The 24,171-nt window shown below is 44.2% G+C and overlaps 1 protein-coding gene across 1 annotated transcript in view; it reads right to left on the reverse strand.

Annotated features, from left to right (window-relative positions):
• Window positions 1-23,089, reverse strand: part of AXIN2 (axin 2) — a 69,105-nt gene extending 46,016 nt beyond the window's left edge. The window contains exon 1 of the mRNA XM_060271976.1: window positions 22,987-23,089. The gene's annotated coding sequence lies outside the window, so the exon portion shown is untranslated. The remainder of the gene's footprint in view (window positions 1-22,986) is intronic.
• Window positions 23,090-24,171: the final 1,082 nt, after the last annotated feature.

Consider the following 24,171-nt stretch of genomic DNA (forward strand, 5'->3'; position numbering starts at 1 on the left):
AGCGGTTCCAGTCTGTTTTTCCTCTTCGTTTAATTTACTCCTTTATGCGCGCGCAGGGGTGCGGGCGCCCGCACTAGCGTACACACACACACACACACACACACACACACACACACACACACACACACACACTTTTCTTGTCTTCATCTATTCTACGTGCTTATTTTTAAGGGATTTAATTTTTTAATTGCATTTACAAAACAAGCAAGACTAATAAGCATGAATAAAACTTGGCCACCGGGGTATTCTCTTCCCACCCCCCTCAATAGTAGAAAGATGGTCTTTAATCACATTACTATAATTAGTTTTTATCATACAGCCCAGAGACCCAGCCCATTGTGCTAGGAGCTGTACAAAAAGAGGGCCTTTTCTCTCTCTCTCTCTCTAAGGGAAGGTACTATAAAGAATCTAGGTGGCTTGCAGCCTGATCCTCAGCCCCACAATTACTCCCAAGTAAATGTGCCCGGATTATTGCCACAGGGCAAGAATAAAATGAAAACTATGCACACATTTTTTGGAAGGAAGTCCGGCTGGATGAAGTGGGCCTTTTATGCATGTTTGCTAATTATTTAGGATAATGCTCATCAAATGCAAGGTAAAGGTAAAGGTATCCCTGACCATTAGGTCCAGTTGCGGACGACTCTGGGGTTGCGGCGCTCATCTCATTCTATAGGCTGAGGGAGCCGGCGTTTGTCCGCAGACAGCTTCCGGGTCATGTGGCCAGCATGACTAAGCCACTTCTGGCGAACCAGAGCAGCGCACGGAAACACCGTTTACCTTCCCGTCGGAGCAGTACCTATTTATCTACTTGCACTGGCGTGCTTTCAAACTGCTACCGTAGGTTGGCAGGAGCTGGGACTGAGCAATGGGAGCTCACCCCGTTGCAGGGATTTGAACCACAGACCTTCTGATCGTCAAGTCATTTGGTGTTGTTCATTTGCATACAAAGAATTAGCAACAGGATTTTCAAAGGCAGAACACTTTCTAGTGTGCCTTGAAAGATTAAGGTCCTAGTTGCAGTCACTACTCTATGATCAGATCCACATAATACATTTAAATACACGTGGTTTCTCCCAGGGAATCCTGGAGGCTTTGGTTTGTAAAGGGTACTGGGAACTGTAGGTCTGTGAGGGAGTAGACTACAGCTCCCAGGATTCTTTGGGGGAAGCCTTAAATGTGAATGTGTCTCATGGCTCTTTGAACATGGGACACTGATTCACCTTTCCATCCCATTGCTACTATATGGGCATCAACCTCGTTCTGTGGGATTTACCACTGTGGCCTACGCTAGCAGCTTACAGGGCAAGAGGAAACCCAGAAGAATTACCCAGGCATCATGGCTGGTTCCATCCCTCGGATCCCCATTGGCTGGGCCGAGAAGGCAAGGCAGGATGCCTAGGAGACAGTATTAACCAGGCTATTCCCATGTTGTTGGAGGATGTTTGGCCATTCTCTTGGAAGCTCTTCAAGGACATATATACAGTCATACCTCGGTTTACGACCGCCGCGGTTTGCGACTGATCAGTTTGCGACCGCCGCAGACCCTGAAGTGTTTACATCCGGGTTCCGCGGCGTGTGGATGTGCAGAAGCACTCTATCGGCGCTTCGCACATGTGCAGAAGATCCGCTCCCTTTACGACGTACTCGGGGAGCGACCGGCTCCCTGGAACGAATTGCAGTCATAAACCGAGGTATGACTGTATGTGGGGGTTTTGAGCATACTTGTGAAATGTGTCACCAGATCTAAACAACAACAAGCACCCTGTGTCCCAGCTATTTACTCAGAAGTAAATATTCACAAGGTCTGTAAATGCATACCCTCCAACCTTTCTCCAATGAAAATAGGGACGTCCTAAATAAAAAATAAATTAATAATAATAATAATAATGTAACAATAATTTTATTATTTATAACCCTCCCATCTGACTGGGTAGCCCCAGCCACACTGGGTCGCTTCCAACATATATAAAAAACAAAATAAAACATTAAAAACCGTCTCTATACAGGGTTGCCTTCAGATGTCTTCTAAAGGTTGTATAGTTACTTATCTCCTTGGCTTCGGGGTCGCATATCCTCCAACATTTCTCCAATGAAAATACAGTCATACCTCAGGATACGTCCACTGCGGGTTGCATCTTTTCAGGTTACAGACACGCCAAACCCGGAAGTCCCGGAATGGGTTACTTCCGGGTTCGGAGCGTCCATGACCTGCACGCATGCGCAGAAGCACTGCATTGCGTCACGTGCGTGTGCAGATACGGCACTTCATGTTGCGGCCTTTTCATGTTGCAAATGGGCCGCCGGAACGGATCCCGTTTGCAACATGAGGTACCACTGTAGGGACGTGCTAAGGAAAAGAGGGAAATTCCGAGATCAAATCAGAAATCGGGATGGCTTCTGTAAATCTGGGACTGTCCCTGGAAAATAGTGACACTTGGGAGGGTCTGTGAATGACTCAGATGTAAGTTTATCTGTGTTAGGTTTATCCTCATAAGTGCAGATGGGGATGCAATTGCAAAGCACAATCCTAGTATCCAGGCTTTACATGTCCCAAATACATTCATATAAATGACCTTATGTGTGGTAATCTCCTGGCAGACCTAGACTGAGCCTTGTAGTATATAAAGGTAATTGACAATTTACATAGAAATATGATTAAAAAGGACCCAGGTGGCGCTGTGGTTAAACCACTGAGCCTAGGGCTTGCTGATCAGAAGGTCGGCGGTTTGAATCCCTGTGACGGGGTGAGCTCACGTTGCTTGGTCCCAGCTCCTGCCAACCTAGCAGTTCGAAAGCACGTCAAAAATGCAAGTAGATAAATAGGAACTGCTACAGCGGGAAGGTAAACGGCGTTTCCGTGTGCTGCTCTGGTTCGCCAGAAGCGGCTTTGTCATGCTGGCCACATGACCTGGAAGCTATACGCCGGCTCCCTCGGCCAATAATGCGAGATGAGCACACAACCCCAGAGTCGGTCACGACTGACTGGACCTAATGGTCAGGGGTCCCTTTACCTTTATGATTAAAAAAATAGAAGAAATAAGTAACTGTGCGGTAAAAGTGTATTTACAGATAAGTGTATTAAATTGTAGTGTCATGTGTATTGTGAGGTATACAAAGTATCTTTGCCTCAGTTGCCATCATTTCCTTTTTTGTTACAAACAAAAACAGAGTGTTGTATAAATGTTGTATAAATGTATATTTTAAAAAACAATAAAGATTGAATTCTAAAGAAGAAGGAAAATAAATAAATGAATAAATAAATAAGCTTCTACTAAGACCAAAGGCATCCCTTAAGAGCAGCGCTCTTACAGGCTAATGCAAGAACTACTGGTACTCCATCAATGCTCTACGTCAGATTCGGCCACCTTTTTTGTGTGAATGCAATTTATGTTAAGTCTCTTGGAAATACACTAAGAACGCGTGCAGCCTATAGCTAGACCAACTTTTATAATTACAAACATTCATTTATTTTGCTGTTAGATGTATTTCATGCAGCGACCCACAACACAAGCAGCAATGGTGTAGAATGGCTCAACCAGGCCACTGTTGCAGCTCCTGGCCAGATACAAACGCTGACTGGTCAATAAAGAGAAGTGCAGAGTGTTTTGGTATACTAAAAATATAGGGGTGCAAGATTTCTTCTGGAATACTTTTTTAAAATAGTATTTCCTTACTATGCATTAACTTGGGCCAATGGTGCAAACTTGAATAAAATATTGGGGGGACCCAGGTAAGCCCCAACCTGCATAATCGATCACATGATTCAGCATGCACACACCATTTGAACAGCAATGCCCATCAACTGGGATGGGGGGCAGACCCGGCCTCAAATACTTTAGTGGGGGCAAAAGGTACCTCAGCCCCTAGAAGTTGGCTTGGGCCAAATCCTGACTCAGGTTTAAATAAAATTCAAAGAATTTAACCAACTTGACATTGATTTCAATCACAGATATACATACACTGAAATGGTAAAATACACATGTCGGGGCTGGAATTGGGGCATCGAACGGCTGATGGCAATGTCAGAGGTGTCTGAGATACCTGGCGCCCAGGACTGGGTGTCTTTGGAGTAAATGACAGCGATGGGCAGAGTGTCTTCATATTCCCAGACCAAGACTCGCAGACAGGCCCTGTCATAACTGTTCTCCCAGCATAGGATATTTTGCCAGATTGAAAGATCTGGAGGCAAGGGAAAGGAGACCCCTGTTTACACAGCGCCCCGTTTACCCAATCTGATTCGATTGTGGGAAGACTTGCATCCAGGTACACGCATGCCTAGAGCACTGCAGCCATACTCCACCCCTTCGCCTGCCGCGGAAGGAAAGGTGCCGCGCGCGCTGCCTCCCAAACGGCAGCGTGCGTGCCAAACGCAAGCACCTCCCGCTGCCCCATCGAGGGAGCCACAGGCACAGATCACTGCGTTTGGCAACTCGGCCGCTCTCTCGCGCCCCAAGTCGCGCCGATGGGTGTTGCCCAGGCGCCTCCCACTGGCCCTTCAGCAAGCTCTTACTCCCCAGCCGGGATCCTCTGATTGGACAGTCAGGTGGCAGGGAGGCGGACGCACGCGCTTACGATTGATACATTAGCAGAGCGCGCGGAGGAGGTGCCGCCCCGCGCTCCCTTTATTACCAATGAATGCTCTCTGGTGGGCGGGGACATCGGCCATTGTCACAGGGGGTGGGCGGGGCTTGAGCGGATTTGATACTATAGCTTCGCCTTTGCTTAGGCGAGCTTCAAAAACGCAGGAGGCGCCATGAGGCTCTCTGCAGAGCGAGGGGGATGGGGGGGGGGGCGCATCCCTTTGAAAATGAAGGATCTCGAAGCGGAAATGAACCAAGTTTTGCTGGCTTAGCAGCGCTGCGTGCAAAACTTGCCCCGATGCGGAGCTACACCACATTTCCACTGAAAAACAGCCGCACAGGATAACGCGCATGTATTATCGAGGGTCATTTTAAAAAGCCATTTCAAAGTACGAAGTAAAGTACTACTTGGATGCTTTATCGTGAAGGGGGCATGCGCACACTTCGTAGGGAACATTTCCAGTTCCTTACAGATGTTCAAACGAATGCATTGATGGAGGGGGGCGGGAGTGCAACCGACTACTGTATTCCTTTGCATGTGAGCAAACTTCCCCAGCTGCGCAGAGGGTTGGCTTGGCAGCATCCATAGGAGTATGCCACTTAGTTGTGATCAGCCACAAGGGTGGGGGGGTAGCCAACATGGTGCCCTCCAGATGTTTTGGACTGCAGCCTCTGTCAGCCCCAGCCAGCTGGGCCAATGGCCAAGGATGATGGGAGTCTGCATCATCTGAAAAGCACAATTGGAAGTTGTCTACCCTGATCTAATGCTGAATGGTGGGAGACTCGAGGCAAACAAAAGGAAGTACTCTGTCCTCACAGTCAGATGTGCTGACCTTTAGTCAAAATGTTGGTGTTGACCTTTAAACCCCTAAATGGCTTTGGCACTCTATACCTGAAGGAGCGTCTCCACCCCCATCGTTCAGCCCGGACACTGAGATCAATTTCCATGGGCCTTCTGGCGGTTCCCTCACTGTGAGAAGTGACGTTATGGGGAACCAGCAAGAGGGAACCACATTTCTTCCTCTGCATGGCTGTAATTGTTAAGGCCGACTGAAGGTACCCCATCGTTCTGCCCGGACACTGAGGTCCAGTACCGAGGGCCTTCTGACGGTTCCCTCGTTGCGAGAAGCCAAGTTGCAGGGAACCAGGCAGAGGGCCTTCTCAGTAGTGGCGCCCGCCCTGTGGAACGCCCTCCCATCAGATGTCAAAGAGGAAAACAGCTACCAGATTTTTAGAAGACATCTGAAGGCAGCCCTGTTTAGGGAGGCTTTTAATGTTTAATTATTTTATTTCATTTTTCTGTTGTATGCTGCCCAGAGTGGCTGGGGAAACTCAGCCAGATGGGTGGGGTATAAATAATTTATTATTATTATTATTATTATTATTATTATTATTATTATTATTATTATTATGTGACAAGAGCATTCCCATAGTCCTGCTTGGTGGCTGCTCCACAACTGGACCTCCTTCCCTGCAGAAGCTCTGTAAGACACAAAAGCACTCCAAGGGAAGCCTCACACATCTTTCCAAGTAAGTTTCCTTCTCATTTGCCAGGCATCCCCAAACTGCAGCCCTCTAGATGTTTTGGCCTACAACTCCCATGATCCCTAGCTAACAGGACCAGTGGTCGGCATAGCTGCCATGTTATCCCTTTTTTTAAGGGATTTTCCCTTATGCTGAATAGGCTTCCTCGCGAGAAAAGGGAAAACTTGGCAGCTATGGCGGGGAAGATGGGAATTGTAGTCCAAAACATCTGGAGGGCCGAAGTTTGGGGATGCCTGGTGTAAACACAAAGCCTTTGAAATGCACAGGGGTCATTCCCCCCCCCTCCGCTTTTTGTACTATAGTAGATCCGTTGTGGTCTGTGGGAGAGCTTAACAGTGAGGATGACTGCTATGGCTGGAGATGAAACAAAACAACGGATTGAGCTGAAAAGGGTAAACACAACAGGGGCATCCCAGATGCTTCATAGGGACCATCTTGTGATGCTGTCTCTGCGTAACCTCTTCCTGTCTTTGCCAGTTTGGAGCAACATCAACTCTTACCAACAAAACCATACAATAATTTGTAACGCTTGGGGCATGTGCAATGCTAAAAGCTAGGCTGATGGACTAGAGAAGGAAATGCAGGAACAAGTAGCCCTTTCATGCTTTCCTTCATGCTCGAAAGTCAAGAGTTTCCTAAATTTCATCATCTCTGTAATTACATGTAGATGCCCTTGTTGTTGGGCCTAGAGGGAAGCCGATAGACACACATAGCTTGTACAAGCAGCATGGAAGTTGGATATCTTTGAACTTCCATCCGATTCTCCAGTCTGCCAATGGAAATGAATCCCCAGACCGAGCAGATGGCAAAATTAACAATTCATATTTTCATAGCTGCCAAGTTATCCCTTTTTTACAGGGATTTTCCCTTATGCTGAATAGGCTTCCTCGCGAGAAAAGGGAAAACTTGGCAGCTATGTATTTTGCTTCTTTGCCTGTCACCTATTCATTAGGGCAGTGAAAGTGATAGTAAGCAGCAACTTAAAACCTAAAACTGACCCAAATAACCTCGCCCCACTCTCCCAATGGTACACCCTTCAGTTTACTGCTGCAATTACACATGATGTACACACGTCTTATGTGTGAGTTTTTGCTTATCATCAAAAAGCCATGGCTTTGGGGTGCTTACTGTCCAAAAAGCAACTGAAAGTGAAGCAGAATCAAAGAAGGAAATTATTCCAAAATGATTCCAGAAGCCAATGCAGAAAAAAATATGCAAGAAACTTTTGGGTGAAGTCAGACATATAAAAAGAGAGTGCACAGCATGTTCCTCCGCAGTGGGATAAGACCGGTTTCCTTCCCAGTTTGCTACTGACGTGACTGATAAGCATATCAGTGAATTAACACACATATTTTACAGTCTCTGCCCACCACCTTCTAACTTAAAAAATAAAATAAAAGATTAAACATGGCTGGATGAATGTTCTTATCTTCTCTTTCATTCCCATATAAATTAGAGAATAAACTATTTTTATAATGGAGATCTTCACTGGGGATTGTGGGGTGTTTCCGATGATATGATAGGAATCATAGAATTGTAGAGTTGGAAAGGTGTGGGGCTTGAGCCCACATCCCTGAGATTAAGAGTTTCATGTTGTACTGGCTACATAGAAAGCTGCTTTCTACTGAGACAAAACTATTGTCTCAGCTGTAAACCAGGCATATCCAAAGTCCGTTTTGGGGGCCTAATCCAGCCCATTGGTCGGTTTAATACAGCCCCTGTGGCAGTTTATTTCCTGGGGTAAAATCCTAAAAAAAACCTCAACAACTTCAATCATAAAAAACGGTCAACAGCTTTGGTTGGCCCTTCAGTCGGCCCCCACGGTCCTTCACTTAATCAAATCTGGCCCTCTTTGGAAAAAGTTTGGACACCACCGAATGTAAACACTGGCTGGCAGTGCTTCTCCAGGATTTGAGACAGGGATTTTCCCTAACCCTAATTGCTGCTGCTTGAGTGCTGGAAGAAAGACCTCATCCATGCTGCAAGGCCCATTTCCACCTGGCCTAGGGGTGGGGCCCAGACTCACCCTGAACAGCTAAAACAGGCTCCTGGGAGGCCAGAGGGACATTGCTGGAACAACTTTTGGTTTGTGCCACCTGGCTAAAATGTTTTTTAAATGTTTTAAATGGCACTAATTTTGGTTCTTCTGTCTTGTTTTTTTTGTTGGGTCAGTGTTGGTTAACTGTTTAGTTGGAGCTGGTGGTTATTTTAATTTGGGCATAACTGTAAACTGTTTATTGTTGTTGTTATCAATTTATATTGATTTATTGGTTTCCGGGCCATGTGGCCAGCATGACCAAGCCGCTTCTGGTGGACCAGAGCAGCACAGAAACGCCGTTTACCTTCCCGCCGGAGCGGTACCTATTTATCTACTTGCACTTTGATGTGCTTTCGAACTGCTAGGTGGGCAGAAGCTGGGACCGAACAACAGGAGCTCACCCTGTTGCGGGGATTTGAACGGCCGACCTTCTGATTGGCAAGCCCTAAGCTCTGTGGTTTAGACCACAGCACCACCCGTGCCCATTCAAAGGAGCCACTAGCAAATCAGCAAGTCAGTAGTGCAGCTAGTTTAGAAGAACATCTTATCATCTTTACCCTGGATGAATGCTTGACATCACCGAAGCACCACAAAGGTGCTCTGCAACCTCTTTACTGTAAGGTGAATGTGATGCCGGAAAGTACTTGCCAGAAGCATAAATTGCAGTGGCTCCAAGAGAAGTCAAGATTTCACCCAGAATTGAAAACCTGCTATTCAGGCATGGCAACTGACACTGTATACGCTGTCACACGCAATGCAAGTTGTAGCGTTCTCACCAGTGGTCACGTTGATAACAAGATCAAAGGCTTGTAACTACTTCAGCTGAAGTGATGGAACAGGTTTGATCAAAATGAAAGGAAAGCCCTGTATATAGAACACCATGAGAGGCTTGGAGCCCACATGTGAGTTAATACCTTTGAAGTTATTCTTGTTTTAATTGTAAATTGCTTCATAGATGCATTAAACTCCTCTCAGTAGTGTTCATACGTATATGTGGATTTTATAATAAGTCAGAAAGTACGTGACAAACCACAAAGTGAAATTAATTACAGCTCCCGGATGAGTCAATATGGCACTTTAATCAGATCAAGGAAATGGAGGACAGAGGAAAGCAAACCTTAATAGTACAGGTATGATCTTCAGTTACCACCCTTCCATCTCTCCAGTAGATGACAATTGCTCCCCTTCATTGTTTTAGACTACACATATGCACTCAGTAAGAGCTCTTATACCTCTAGCCGGAATGACTAGTGCACAAAGTTGATGACTGCTTTTTTGAATAATTAAATGGGCTTATATTTGAGATATTAGGATTGCCAATTTTTCATCAGTCTCTGCTCCTGTACCTTTAACGGTAGCTTGAGCCACTCATAGCAGTTGCTAATGCTTATTCCAGTTGCATCTTTTTTGCAAAGGGGGGAAAGCTCCATTTTTGAGGATCAGCTTAAAGTTGTTGAGCTTACCTTGCAAAGGGAAAAAATATTGTTTTTATGGGGTTCAACTCACAATTCTGCAGCTTCTCTAGGAAAGGAAAGGGTCACATTTCTACAGTTTCCAGACAGATAATCTAATCGGCCAGTCACATGTCCCTGGGGAAACAAGCAGCTTCCCTCTGCAGACAACAATTGAGGCCTGGGCAAGGGGCCTGGGCAGGCCAGGAAGGGAGCTAGCTCCCTTATCTCCCTCCCCGATCTCTTGCAATCAGCTGCTGAGTGGTTCCTTTCAACACTTTCTTTCCCTCTTGTTAGCCTTTAGCTCTTTCTAAAAAAAAAAAAAAAAGCACGACCTGCTATTCGCCCGTGGGCAATTTGGCTCCTGGGACCACACATTCACTCCATAAGACGCACAGACACTTCCTCTTACTTTTAAGGAGGAAAAAAGTGTGTCTTATGGAGCGAAAAATACAGTAAGTTGAGAGATTTGCAGGCGGGTGGGGGAAAGACATAGAAAGAAGCAAAGTTTTGGTAAAGACTGGGAGGGAGTTGTGATGGCTCTGCAGTTTGTATGAGTGGGGCACTCTTGAAAGGTGTAGAAAATGCAGGGGTCAGAGCAAGGATGCCCTGAGTATTCTGTATCTCTCACACTCAATACAATGAAGACGCTGGTTCAAATAAAGTTTAGTGTCGTGAAGAATCCTAGGGGTGTGTGTGTTTTTGTGGGTATACTCTGACACTTCTCTTAAGAATTACTGACAGCTACTCCCTCACCAAACTATTATTACCAGGTGGGATTGCCAAAGCCATCACTATTACCGGTAAGTTGCTGATCCCAGAAAGTATCTGTGTTCCTTAACACTCTCTCTCTCTCTCTCTGTGTGTGTGTGTGTGTGTGTGTAGGTTAGACTAGACTAAACACTGAGAGCCAGGGTAGCATACTAGCTAAGAAATTATGATAATGATAATGATTATTTGCATTTATTAGTCACTTTCTTCTCAAGAAGTGATCCAAAGTGACTTACAAAACGATATCAGCAAAGCAGGAAGTTTCACCTCAGTTATGAACTCACTAGACGGCAATCCTCCATTCTTTTAGCTTCACCCCTCCATCTGCAAAATGTGGATCATAACACAGATCAAAGTCACTGTAAGGTTATTCAAAGTTATTGTGAGAGTTACTAAAATATTCTCCGTGTCCTTTTGACTGAACCATTAAAAAAAAGGGTATTCATAACAGTTCACAAACTGCCAAGAAAGTTTTTAAAAACCGAGTTTCATATCTGCCTGCATTTAAGAAAACACAATTTTAATGATATTATTCATACACGGACGCCCACTTATAACAAGGGGAGTGAGAAGAAGAAAAAGGATGGTGAAACAGACTTCAGTGAGAGAAGAAAGCACACAATTTTACTGGATTTGAAGCCAGCCTTGTCAGCCAACACACTTTTGTTACTGGGGATGAACTAGATAAGAGATACATTTTCTCTTCCTTTTATCCTCTCAAATGTCTACACACACACACACACACACACACACACCAGTCTTCTTCACCTTGATATTTTGTTCAGCACATTCCCGCTATCAGGACATTCTTTTTCTTGGCCAGTTTTCCTTTAAGATGACATTAAAAGGCCCCTGCATCTCCACCAAATGTTTCATATCAGTTGATAAAGGACAGGAAAAGGATTTGCTATCTATTAACATTTCTCAACTGCTTTTCTTCACCAAGATGGAATATGGATTGGAGAGCGGCAGAACAGGCATGGATTCCTAAACTGTGGAATGCGGCACAACTAACAACCATGAAAAGCACTGATGTAGCAAATGGAATACTGTACTCTAAACTGCTTCACACAACAGCTCCATAAATAGCTACTAGCCATGAGGGCTGAATGCTACCCTCCAAGGTTGGAAGTACGTAGCATGCCTGTGAGTACTCGTTGCCTGGATACAACAGCAGGAGATGTCTGTTGCCCTCGTGACCTGTTTGTGGGCTTCCCTTAGGCATCTGGCTAGCCGCTGTGGGAAGCAGGATGCTGAACTAGATGGGCTCTTCTTCCTACGGTGAGTATTACTGAAGATGGGCACGAAGAATGGAGAAAGGCTTGCGCCTAAATCCACGTTCTCCTAGGGAGCTCATAGCAGAGGTGTCGTTCAACCTTGGATCTTTGTGATGGGGCAGCTCAGTTTCTTAACCTAGTGCCAGAATGAGAAGTCACAACACCATCCACTTCACCTGCATGGCTTGTGAATATAGTTATTTCACGGCACCATGGTCCTGATCACACGTAAGTAGCAATCTTACAGAAGATGTAGCTATGAGCTGCAGAGCCTCACTAGCGACTCAACAACTTTGGGCGATCTTTTCGAGTTAAAAAAAAAAGGAGTCATCTTATACATGGGAGGGGGCAGTTTTAAACACTGAAAAATAGGGTAAATATCTGGTTGCCTGTGTCATGTAAAAATCATCTCTAGGCAACTTATACAGCTCAACTGTTGGGTACACAAGTTCAACATTTAATAATTAATAATAATTTACTTATATATAATAATAATAATTACTTATGCCCCACCCATCTGGCCAGGCCTCCCTAGCCACTCTGGGCGGTATTCCAACAGGATAACACAATAAACACAATAAAACATGTAAACAACTGTACAAGTGTGCAGCTCAGCTATTCGTCCACACAGGTACAAAAATTATACATTTGTTGAATGTAATGTGTGAACATCTCACACTGTTATCTGGTTCAAAATTTCAAAGGCAGGTTGCAAAAAGGAAAAAAAGAAAGACAAGGCTTTAAAAAAAATGCAAGAGGAAGCAAAATAACCAGGGATAAAAATTAAAAGATATTCAGCTGGCCCCTAAAATACATTTTCCCTGAGGAGAAGGTGTTATAGCTGAAAATGCCCTTCCCCCTGTAGCCTTGTAGAAGGCTACCGAATGCTACCAATGGCTACTAGCCATGATGGCTATGCTCTGCCTCGACAGTAATAACACTTCTGAATGCCAGTTGATGGGAACCGCAGGAGGAGAAAGTGCTCTTGGTTCTTGGGTTCTGCTTGTGGGTTTCCATCCCACATGCATCTGGTTGGTCATTATGAGAACAGGATGCTGGACTAGATGGGCCATTGGCCTGATCCAGGAAGCTCTTCTCATTTTCTTTGCCAGCCATCTAACTTCAGGTGGTGGAAGCACTTGGAAGTAGGTGGGGTGGGGTGGGGGCTCTGCTTACTGGCTGGTTGATGTCGGGGAAGATGTCACCTCGGGTATCCCTGTCCCAAGCCATGTAACGAATTACTAACTTTCCAAATTATTGAGCTACTATATTTATTGAGCTGATAACATTTTTTGTGAACCTATTTGCAAGGTAGTTCCAGCATCGTGACATCTGCCAGTTTCCAATCCGTTCCACTTCCGGGTTTAGTATCTCTCCATGCAATCATCAAGAGGCGGAGGAAGTTGCAACAGATGAATGCTCAAGAGCAAATCTGCCTAAAAGAAGATGGAAACGGGACTGGGAGGTTAGTGGGATGGCACGGGCAAGAAGCTGCAGGTCAAGGGTGCTAAGGAAGCCATAGAAACTAGAATATGCATTTCCCACCATGTTTAAGGGAAATGTTCTGGGTATGAGGAACATGTTTTTTTGGAAAAGTCTGCCAGCCTGAGGGTTGCATGAATGTGGCCTGTTTTGCTATTATATATTATCATTGCTGCCATTATTATTATTATTATTATTATTATTATTATTATTATTATTGGTGTGAGAGTCTCTCTCTCTCTCTCTCTCTCTCTCTCTCTCTCTCTGTGTGTGTGTGTGTGTGTGTGTGTGTGAGAGAGAGAGAGAGAGAGAGAGAGAGAGAGAGAGAAATGGGCAGTATGAAATATCTGATGTATTACCAGGGCTGAGTTGGTGCAATTTGATGCTGCAGAACTGCAAATCCCCTTTGTTTTTGCTGTCTGGCTTCCATAGCTTTATATAAAAAAATATGTTGCTTAAATCCTGGACTTAGAATGAAGTGATCTAACTGGGGGTGGTGACAGAGAGGGAAAGGAAATCCAAATGTTTTCAGTTTAACTATCAAGCATAGTTTCCAGCTAGTGTGCTCAGAACTTGAAATTAAACAAATGAAATAAACATGTTTCAGTTTTTGTTGTTGTTGGTTTCTTCTCTCTCTCTCTCTCTCTCTCTCTCTCATTCTCTCTCTCTCTCTTCCTCTTTAATGCGGGCAATGATGTGATTAGCAGGAAATAAAGAAATGGAGCTTTGTATGATTTAACCCTTTGCACTCTGAAATGAGTGTTCCATGTAAACAACAACAACCACCATGCACAGATGATGATGATGATGATGATAATAATAATAATAATAATAATAATAATAATAATACGGTAATAATAATATATTATTTATACCCCGCCCATCTGGCTGGGTTTCCCCAGCCACTCTAGGCGGCAGATAACACATAAGAGGTGCCTTACATGGAAGACAAAAATAGTATTGCTCCTGCATTTTCATGAACTCTGTGCATCATCAATTCAGCTGTATATTCCTGACTGTGGGTGCTTCCAGTCTGTCACTATTTTCAAGTTGGCTTCAAATCTCATCCTGGTAAATTCAGGTTGCACAGTTAAAACTGATTTGTACTTTCCTGGGCCGCAAATTCATTTATCTCCAAAACTGCGCTTTTTGTGGTAAGAAAAGTAAGGGGGAAATGCAGCATGAAGTGTGGGATTACACTAGCTTTGAGGCAATGCCATCTACCCTTCCCACGAACAAGTCAGAATGACTTGGATAAAGATATATTTGAGGATATTTAATTAAGATAATAACTATTATTATTTCACTTGTTAGTGGACACAAAATTGCATTGCTTGAGGGTGGTGGTGGTGGTGGGGAACATATCTTCTAAGCATATTGTCTGGATGGAGAGGTGTGTTTGATTTTTCTACACCAACCATGCCAACTGTACTGAACAGTACTTTCACAGGGAATGGCTTGTCGAAATCCAGTTAATATTGATGCACAGAATCAATATAGCCATCCTTGATAACCCATAGTTAATAAATTGATCCCTACATCAATCAGGTATTCCAGCTTTCGGCCTTTATGTTTGGATGAACGTAATTCCATTTGTGCAGATGGAACAATTTATAACCCCCCACCCCCACCCTTGGATCGAAAATATCCGCAAGATGCCGTATATGAAATTATACAATTCAATACAAAACTATGGCGGTGTGAGAGTTGTGGTTCACTTCACTGTGGTTCTTGTTCTTCTACAGCTGCCGCCACTGCTGCTGTATTTAGAGGGCTGGAGTGAATCCAGAGGAAACAGCCCTAGTTCAGGAGATGTGATGCCAGGCAGCACAAGAGTGTAGGGATCAAAGGTGCAATTGTCAGAGACCAACAACATCAGGAGGGCCACAGCTTCCCCATCCTTCACTTAAGAGCAGGCACCCCCAAACTTTGGCCCTCCAGATGTTTTGGACTACAATTCCCATATTCCCCGACCACTGGGCCTGTTAGCTAGGGATCATGGGAGTGGTGGGCCAAAACATCTGGAGGGCCACAGTTTGGGGATGCCTGGTTAAGAGGATCATGGGGCTGGGCAAAGGTAAAGGACCCCTAGACTGTTAAGTCCACTCAAACTTAACTATAGGGTATGGGGCTCATCTTGCTTTTCAGGCCGAGGGAGCCGGCATGTCTGCAGACAGCTTTCCGGGTCATGTGGCCAGCATGACTAAACCGCTTCTGGGAGCAATGGGACACCATGACGAGTGCCAGAACGCATGGAAACGCTGTTTACCTTCCCGCCACAGCGGTACCTATTTTTATACTCACGCTGGTATGCTTTCGAACTGCTAGGTTGGCAGGAGCTGGGACGGAGCAACGGGAGCTCATCCCATCGTGCGGATTTGAACTACCAACCTTCTGATCAGCAAGCCTGAAAGTCTCAGTGGTTTAGACCACAGCGCCACTTGCTCCCCTCTGGGTATGACCTCAGCTTGAGATACTCTTCCAGTTGGAATCCTGTGCTAGCTCGACAGGCCAGCAGCTTAACTTCAGTATGAGGCAGCTTCAAATTATGTACTGTATGTATGTATGTATGTATGTACGTACCTATAGTTTTAAAAAATAGATATGCTGTTAAGGCTATCCCCATTTGAGTAGCAAAATCCTCTATTGTTATCCAAATGTCATGTTAGGTCTCTCGCATAGGTCCCGTAAAAATAACAGTTATATTTATAGACTGGAACTGGAATCAGTCCTATGGAAACTAACTTGGGAATGAGTGAGATTTGCTTCTGAATAAGCCTATATAGCTGAAGAGAGACAGAGAGGGGGTGTGCATAGAAACTACCCTACTGTACAAAGCAAGAGTTGCATGCATTGCTCCACCCAGTTTTGTCTCAAAACCATCACCACAGGGCCCTGGGAAGGATGTCTGAAAGAGAGAGAGAGAGAGAAGGAGCCGCCTGCAAAAGTTGCATTGGCTGAATTGAATGCATCCAGATTTCTGAGCTTGTACTGAAAGCTGCATTTGTATCAGTAACTCTCTTCATTTTGCCATTTTGCCACGTCAATTTCCTGCATTTCCCAAGATCAGAAATATATTGCAGCTTAAATCTTCCTCAGCACAAGGCAGACATGAAGTTGCACAGGGGTGTGTGTGTGTATTCCCAAATATTTATTTTTTGAAAGCCTATTCTTCAGTCTGTAACAATACTGTGTTCTTTATAGCCTGGAATGTGCCTGTGGTCTGTTGGGCTCTCATGTCATCTGCATGCATGGGTAATGAAAAGACAATGGGACATTATAAATCTGCGGAATTTGTGCTAATGTCTTTAGCCATGTCTGGAGTAATAAGCAATTACGTTCACATTTTGGGTGTGCTTTTAATGAGTCTATTGTCAGCTGTACAAAAGGGCTGGTTGGCTGCAAGATGACCTCAACTTGCAAGCTGGGGGTTTGAACCAAATGTTCAAAAAAAATTTCTTTTTCGAAGTCTTCAGTACCTGTGACCAAAGGAGGTGGCTTTATTTTGTGGGTGTGGGTGGGCGGTACGTGTTCATTATGTTGCTCTGCTATTTCATAACTAGCTTTCTATGTACCATGGATTCAGGTGTAGCTACTTGCTATTCACACAAAAGTGTTTGAATGAGAAAACCATATAATGTCACAGTCAGCTCATCTAATTTCTAGAATAGCAGTGGTATGTGCAGCGGTGACATGAGAATGGGACCTTTGGTCTCCTCCACTGTAGGACACCAACACTTCTCTCATGACATATGCAGGAGAAAGCTTTCATGCAGGATTAAGACAATAGAGTATTCTTTATTCCTCCACTATTCAAGGGAGTTGCGTGCCTAGCTCTCATTAATATTACTGGAACTTGCCTGGTAAAGCCAGAGGACACACTCATAAACACATTAGTAATACACCCTTTTGAATCTCATTTTTCCCAGCTTTGTATGGCCTCAAACACTCAATTACTCTCATCCATCCATTGTTGGTTCTATTGTTATTCAGATTCCGACTGGACAAGACCCTGTTACTTTCTGTAAGTAACAAACAAGCCACATGCTTGAGCGTGGATTTTTTAATGTCCTCCTCAGGGATGGGAGGTGGGTTTTGTGGGTTGGGGCTCTCTCCCTATTGTGAGTAAAAGTGCTCAGCCTTAGCCCACGGTGCAAAACGCCACAAAACTAGCAGAAAACGTTTGCACTGGTTTGAAGTCCATCGGACAAGTTTGGATTTTTGGCATTAACTTATGACCCTGATTTGTTTTGTCAATTACTGTACTCGGTTTCAGGGGTGGGGTGGTGGGTGGCACAAAATGTGGTGTTTGCAGCACAAAACTACCACAAAACATTGGCATCAGATTTTTGTTGGGGGGGAGAGATCCTGAATTTTGGGGTCACGGGTTAATGAACCTCCTGTGGACCTTGGATTCAGCCAATAGGATGTGAGACTGCAGAGAAACTTGAGTCCCTTATCCATGAGAAATTAGCCACTGATTCATGAACATAAGAGAGATCACTTTGAATATTATTCAGAGTGTATTTGAGGAGCTCACCCACCTTCTTCCCATGTATCCCATGTAGTTCCAGGACAGGTGTGAAAGGAGAGAGGTGCATTTTCCCAGAGTAGAGATAGAGAGCATGTATCAATCCCTCAGGGGTAAATGCATACTGAGAACCTACAAACCTGGGAGTAAAGGAACTGAAAACCTTTGCTTCCTTTCTGGCTGCTTCTTGGAAAATGTCTGTACGGTAATAATACTCAAAGAGCAATTCAAAGGCAGTGTGCTCACACAACCCTCCCTTCAAGGCACAAATGGATTATGGACCTGCTTTCCCTTTAAGAGTTGTACGTACAGAAGGAGTTTGGACCGGCGCAGCTTGTCATGCAAAGGTGAAAAGGGTTTTGCCTATTGAAATCCTTTCTTTGTTCTATGTTACCTTCTTCTGAACCCAATTAAAGGTATTCCAAATTTGGTGGGCAAGTGTGTAGCTCCTCCAAGTGTCCCTATTTTCCAGGGACAGCCCCAAATTTACAGAAGCCATCCCGGTTTCTGATTTGATCCCAGAATGTCCCGCTTTTCCTTGGGGCGTCCCTATTTTCATCAGAGAAATGTTGGAGGGTATGGAATTATGTGACCCCCTGAGCCAAGGTGATAAGTAACTACACAACCTTCACAAGACATCTGAAAGCAGCCCTGTAAAGGGAAGTTTTTAAAATGCTTAATGTTTTATTATGTTATATATGCTGGAAGACACCCAGAGTGGCTGGGGCAACCACTCAGATTGGGAGGGGGGTGTATAAGTAATAAAATTGTTGTTGTTGTTTTTGAATTGGGCATTCCAATTTTAATTGGAGAAATGTTGGAGGGTATGAGGTGTGTGTTTGTTTGTTTGAATAGGCTCCATCATGGGTCACCCATACCAGTCTTAGCTCTAAAACAGGGATGGGGGACCTGTCACTTGTCATCCTCCAAATTTTGTCACATTCCAATATCTCTCAGCTATGGGCATAGCCAAGATTTATGTGTGTGTGTGGGGGTGTTGGACTTTTGTGGGGAGGGGGGCAGAACTGAGCTATCTGTGACTCGATCGGTCCATTAGTTAAGTATTTTAATTTATTTACTTGATATAGGGAGGTCAGCTGCCCTCAGCAAGGCCAATGGTCAAGCACGATGGGAGTTGTAGTGCAGCAATATCTGGAAATTCCCCTTTCCTGCGCTTTAAAAGGCAGGCAATCGGAGGACTTCCAAAAAGCATCTCAGTAGCCAGCCAGGTTTGTACAGGAAAAAGTGACCCAGACACTCAGATTTGTAAAGGTTAGAACCAGCACCATGGTTTGGGCCTAGAAATGGAAGCCAGTGCAGCTCAAAAATAATAACAACAGCTCTTAACATTAACATATTCTCTTCTCTTCTTTTTTTGGTTTGCCTGTGCCTAGGGAATACATTGATCCACAGTTTCTTGAAATTTCCATGCATTTGCTGAACGGGGGAAAAGTTGAAACAAAAGTGCCAGCATAAATTATTAAATCTCCTCTTTGAAATAGTTATTGAGGGAGGTTTTTGGGAAAGAAACATGCAAGTGAGGAGAAAAAATATTTTGGTATGTAATAATAAAGGCAAGATGGATGCCAGGCGCTCGGGAAAAGAATCCAGAAGTGGGAAAATTGAACGGAGACCGCTCTTATCCTTGGATTCCCACCAACTCTGATAACTGTTTGCTCAGGACTGCACAACCTGTAACCCACTAAATGAAACACAGCCCATTAGTTATGTAGTGTGACTTCTCAGATACTTGGCATCTCCAACCATAGCTGCCAAGTTTTCCCTTTTCTCGCGAGGAAGCCTATTCAGCATAATGGAAAATCCCTTTAAAAAAGGGATAACTTGGCAGCTATGTCTCCAACCCCTCTGCTTTTGGAATCCAAGGTAACTAAATAAGGCTTGTTCTGACAGTATAAATTGTTTGGCTGCTGATTGACAGTTGAACAGCCTGTCCTGGGAGGTTGTAGCCATTCCTTCCTTGGAGGTTTTTAAGCAAAAGTTGGATGGACATCTGTCATAAATGCTTTGGTTGAGATTCCTAAATTGCAGGGGGTTGGACTAAATGACCTGCAGAATCCCTTCCAACTCTACAATTCTATGATTCTTTCTTTTCTCTTTTTAAGATTTGACACTCCTTTATTATGGAGAACCATCGTTTTCAAGACAACCTGGGCAGTCAGACAACCCTGATATCCTTTTACTTGGGGGCTCTGTGATTCGAACCCCTGTGCAAACACACTCATTCTGCAAGCCCATTTTATAGTTTCGCTTTCCACCATTCGATTTCCATCTGTCGTTATAACAGTTCCCTCTGTTTTCTGTGCATTACAAAATGAAATGAAAAATCTTTACCATTTTTTTAAAAAAACTATCTGGAAAAAAAAAACCAAAACCAACATAAAGCAGCTGCCAATAACAACGAGCAAAGCTTATATCACAAAGCGAGGATGCAAATATACATGGCCTATGAGTGGCGTTTTGTTTTGGCTGTCATTGGCTGATGTCTTGAGTCGAGCCTGTGTAACTTGGGTCTCACCAAACCTATTCCAACTGCTACCGGTATGGGTATGTCTGGCAGGGCTCACTGTGGTTTGATTAACCTCATGACTCAAAAGTGTCCCTGAATGCAGGATGGTGGGATGGTAGTCATGCCCCCATTGCTCATACATCCGCTGACCTCACTCAGTTGGTGGCTGCAAATTTGATTGTAGAGTGAAAGGGGTTTGCACACATACAGATATGTGTGTTTCACGCTATTCCTGAATGCATGTTTGCTGGAAGGACATGGAGAATGGGCATAGAAGCATTGGGCAGAGATGGGGTTTCTTTCTTTCTTTCTTTTTTTTGGGGGGGTCATCTGAAAAAGGCTATAGCTTTAGACATACAAACCTCAGGATATCTTAATGCAGCCACATATGTGGGTCAATTCCTGTGTGTTTTAAGGGTACCACCTGCAGTCAGGTTATGGGGGAGAGGGAACTTTGCTTGTGGAACACTTCCCCTGGCACCTAGGCTCATGTTTCTTAGTTCCTTAAGGCTTTAGTTTAGGCAAATGATTTGTCAAAAGTTTTCGAACAGGCTTTAAAACCTCTTATAAAGGGTAAAGGGACCCCTGACCATTAGGTCCAGCTGTGACCGACTCTGGGGTTGCGCGCTCATCTCGCATTATTGGCCGAGGGAGCCGGCGTATAGCTTCCAGGTCATGTGGCCAGCATGACAAAGCCACTTCTGGCAAACCAGAGCAGCACACGGAAACGCCGTTTACCTTCCCGCTGTAGCGATCCCTATTTATCTACTTACATTTTGACGTGCTTTCGAACTGCTAGGTTGGCAGGAGCTGGGACCGAGCAACGTGAGCTCACCCCGTCACAGGGATTCGAACCGCTGACCTTCTGATCAGCAAGCCCTAGGCTCAGTGGTTTAACCCACAGCGCCACCTGGGTCCCTAAAACCTCTTATATCACCCCCTTTAATTTTTTATTGTCTGCAGCACTGTCTTACCATGCTTCAATTAGTTATTGCAAAGTCCCTCAGAATTTTAAATTGAAGGACCATAGAGACATGTATTAACTTGATAAATAAAATAAAACTCTGCCCAAGCAGGGTTTTGTTTTTAACCTCTTCTGGTCATAGAGTTGCCAATTTCCCTTCTAAGGCTCCTCTGAGTTTAACAGCTGCACCACAGGCAGAAAGACAGCAGTGCTGGGAGGAAGTGGCCAAAAATCTATACAAATGACTAGAAAGAAAGAAAGAAAGAAAGAAAGAAAGAAAGAAAGAAAGAAAGAAAGAAAGAAAGAAAGAAAGAAAGAAAGAAAGAAAGAAAGAAATTCTTCTGGGATTATTTTAGGATACAGGTTGTGGACTTGGATTTGATATCTATCTATCTATCTCCATCCTGGTGTCAGGTTCCCCATTTAAGAGTGCTACCTTCTCCAGCTTTGAAGTTTGTAATGACTCTGAGAGTATCAAGAAGCCAAGGAGCTGCAACAAATGTTAATAAAATTAAAGCCATCTGAAAGTAGGGATTCACATGTGCCTTTGAAAAGCTGGTCTGTGATCAGTTATTACCCTCAATTACCTTGTTGTCCACTCTTTTTAGCTCGGGGTTAAACTCTTAACACTTCCCTTTGAAGTGGTTATCCTTTTATCTATGACCGGACTGAGGAATTTAAAGGCAATAATCAATGTGAGCTTCATAAGAATAGGAGAGCCAAGGCAACACGAAAATAGGTGTGAATGTGCCTTTAGCCACACTGGCTGAGCTTCTTTTGGAGCTTTTGGGGGGGGGAGGGAGAAGGGGAGAAGTGGGTACATTGTTCTCAGCAGATATGATCTGTTCAAAAATGGAAAGGGGGGGGGGGTTGCGCACTGGAGAAAGCACTCAGCAATTTTCAAATCAGCACTAAAAACTAAACCTGAGGGGTGATAATTTGGGGGAGGACCAGCAAAGGAGTGAGTCCTTCATCAAAGGTGGGGGGGGGGATGAAGTAATGAAGCACAAAGATACAATTAAAGTATTGGCTTAATCAGGGCTTTGATGTCTGACATGGTCCATAACACTGTTTTTAAAAAAAGTGGGTGGAAAGCGAAAAAAAGGGGGGGACAGCTCAGCAACAAACCCCAGTCCTTTCAGCTCTACTGGGAAACAAATGGTTTTGCAACAGAAAGGTAGGCTTAAAGCACAAGCTGTGCAGGCAACCTTTGCGCTGTTGCACTAATTCAGATGCCTTAGGGTGGCCTTGCTCACTCTCTGTGAGCACAGGAGCCAACTCCTAGGGGCCAAGGTCCCTTCACGCCCTCAATAAAATATTTGAGGGCCCCCCCCAAGTTGATGGGCACTGCCATTCAAATTGTGTGTGGCGTCATGCGATCAATTATGTGGGGCGGAGCTTGCCTGCCCCCTTGCAATATTTTATTCAAGTTGGCACCCTTGGTTGTAGGAATAAAGGGGAGGGGAGATTCGGGGGGAGAACTGTGCACACTGCTCTGGACAATTTGGAGAAGGGGCAGGACAAAGGCAGCAACATGCAACAAGCAATATATTGTTTCAAAAAGTCAGTAGCGCAGCACGGAATTTCCATTTCATCCATAAGCAAGCACTGAAAGGGTGAGAAACCCACTCACCACGTAGACTTCTTGACAGCGTTTCCCATGGTGGGAACTACTAATTGCAACGAACAGGTAATCTCGAACATGCACGCATGATGTTGGAATGGGCAACCTATTCCTGAGATTGAGATGATTTAGGGAAAACTGCTGTAGTTCCCTCCCCATACAGCCACAAGATCCAATACAGCCCCCTGGGGTGTACCTTTTAAAAAGCCTTGCACTGAAGATCCTCGAAGCAGCATGACTCGGCTCAGCTGTATCCATCCCTGGCAGCACAAAAATAAAGAGGCGCCCATTAATTTACCTTCCCTCAGTTCTGTGTTGAACAAAACACCTGGCATGCCACTCCTAGCCCTGCAGGAAGTAAAGCGAGAGAGGTTGTTTTGCCTTCCTTACTCTGGCCGGATTCAACAGAACAAAGTGAAAGTCTTTTCTTTCTGTCTTTGGTGATCACTGGTAGCCAGGTAAGATTGTCTTCCATGAACACGGTCTTAACAGCGAGTCCATAAGTGACTGTGGAGGCCAATTCTGGATCCACACGTTCTTCCACAGTGGGGACATACCTGTTCCTAGTGCTCTCCTTTAAAAAAAATTATATGAAAAGAAACCTGCTCTATAATAAAAAGTTTCCTCCTACAGAGCCTCCAAAGTGTCTCTATTTTCCAGGGACAGCCCCAGGTTTACAGAAATCATCCCAGTTTCTGATTTTATCCTGGAATGTCCCACTTTTCCTTAGGACGTCCCTATTTTCATTGGAGAAATATTGGAGGGTATGGAGTAATGTGACCCCCGAGCCAAGGAGATAAATAACTATACAACCTTTAGAAGACATCTGAAGGCAGCGCTGTATTGGGAAGTTTTAAATGTTTGATGTCATATTATGTTTTTATATATGTTGGAAACCACCCAGAATGGCTTTGGCAACCCAGTCAGATGGGCCAGATACAGATAAAATAATAATAATCTATTATTATTATTATTATTATTATTATTATTATTATTATTGAATAGGACATCCCCATTTTAATTAGAGAAACATTGGAGGGTATGCCACTAAGTCACATGGCTAGATGCAGAGACATAGGTTCTGTGCTGAGGCCTATTGTTAGTAACAGCTTGTTCTTATTATTTCGATTAATAAATTGTTTACTTATCAACAACCTGGTCTCAAATACAATTTTTCCAACCTGAAGCTTCCTGGGCTTCATGTTATGATGTACCACACACAACACCATTTTCTCACCAACGCTTAAAAAAAAAAATCCATATGAAATGAAGCCAACGAGAAAGCTTGTTATACATTTCGGGGAGGGATGCTATCAAATGTTGATGACACCAAGTTCTCCTCCTCTATTTTATCTGAATCAGGGAAGGATGTGCAAGACCT

This window comes from Zootoca vivipara, chromosome 2 (genome assembly GCF_963506605.1).
Source record: "Zootoca vivipara chromosome 2, rZooViv1.1, whole genome shotgun sequence".
In the NCBI taxonomy this organism is placed as follows: domain Eukaryota; kingdom Metazoa; phylum Chordata; class Lepidosauria; order Squamata; family Lacertidae; genus Zootoca; species Zootoca vivipara.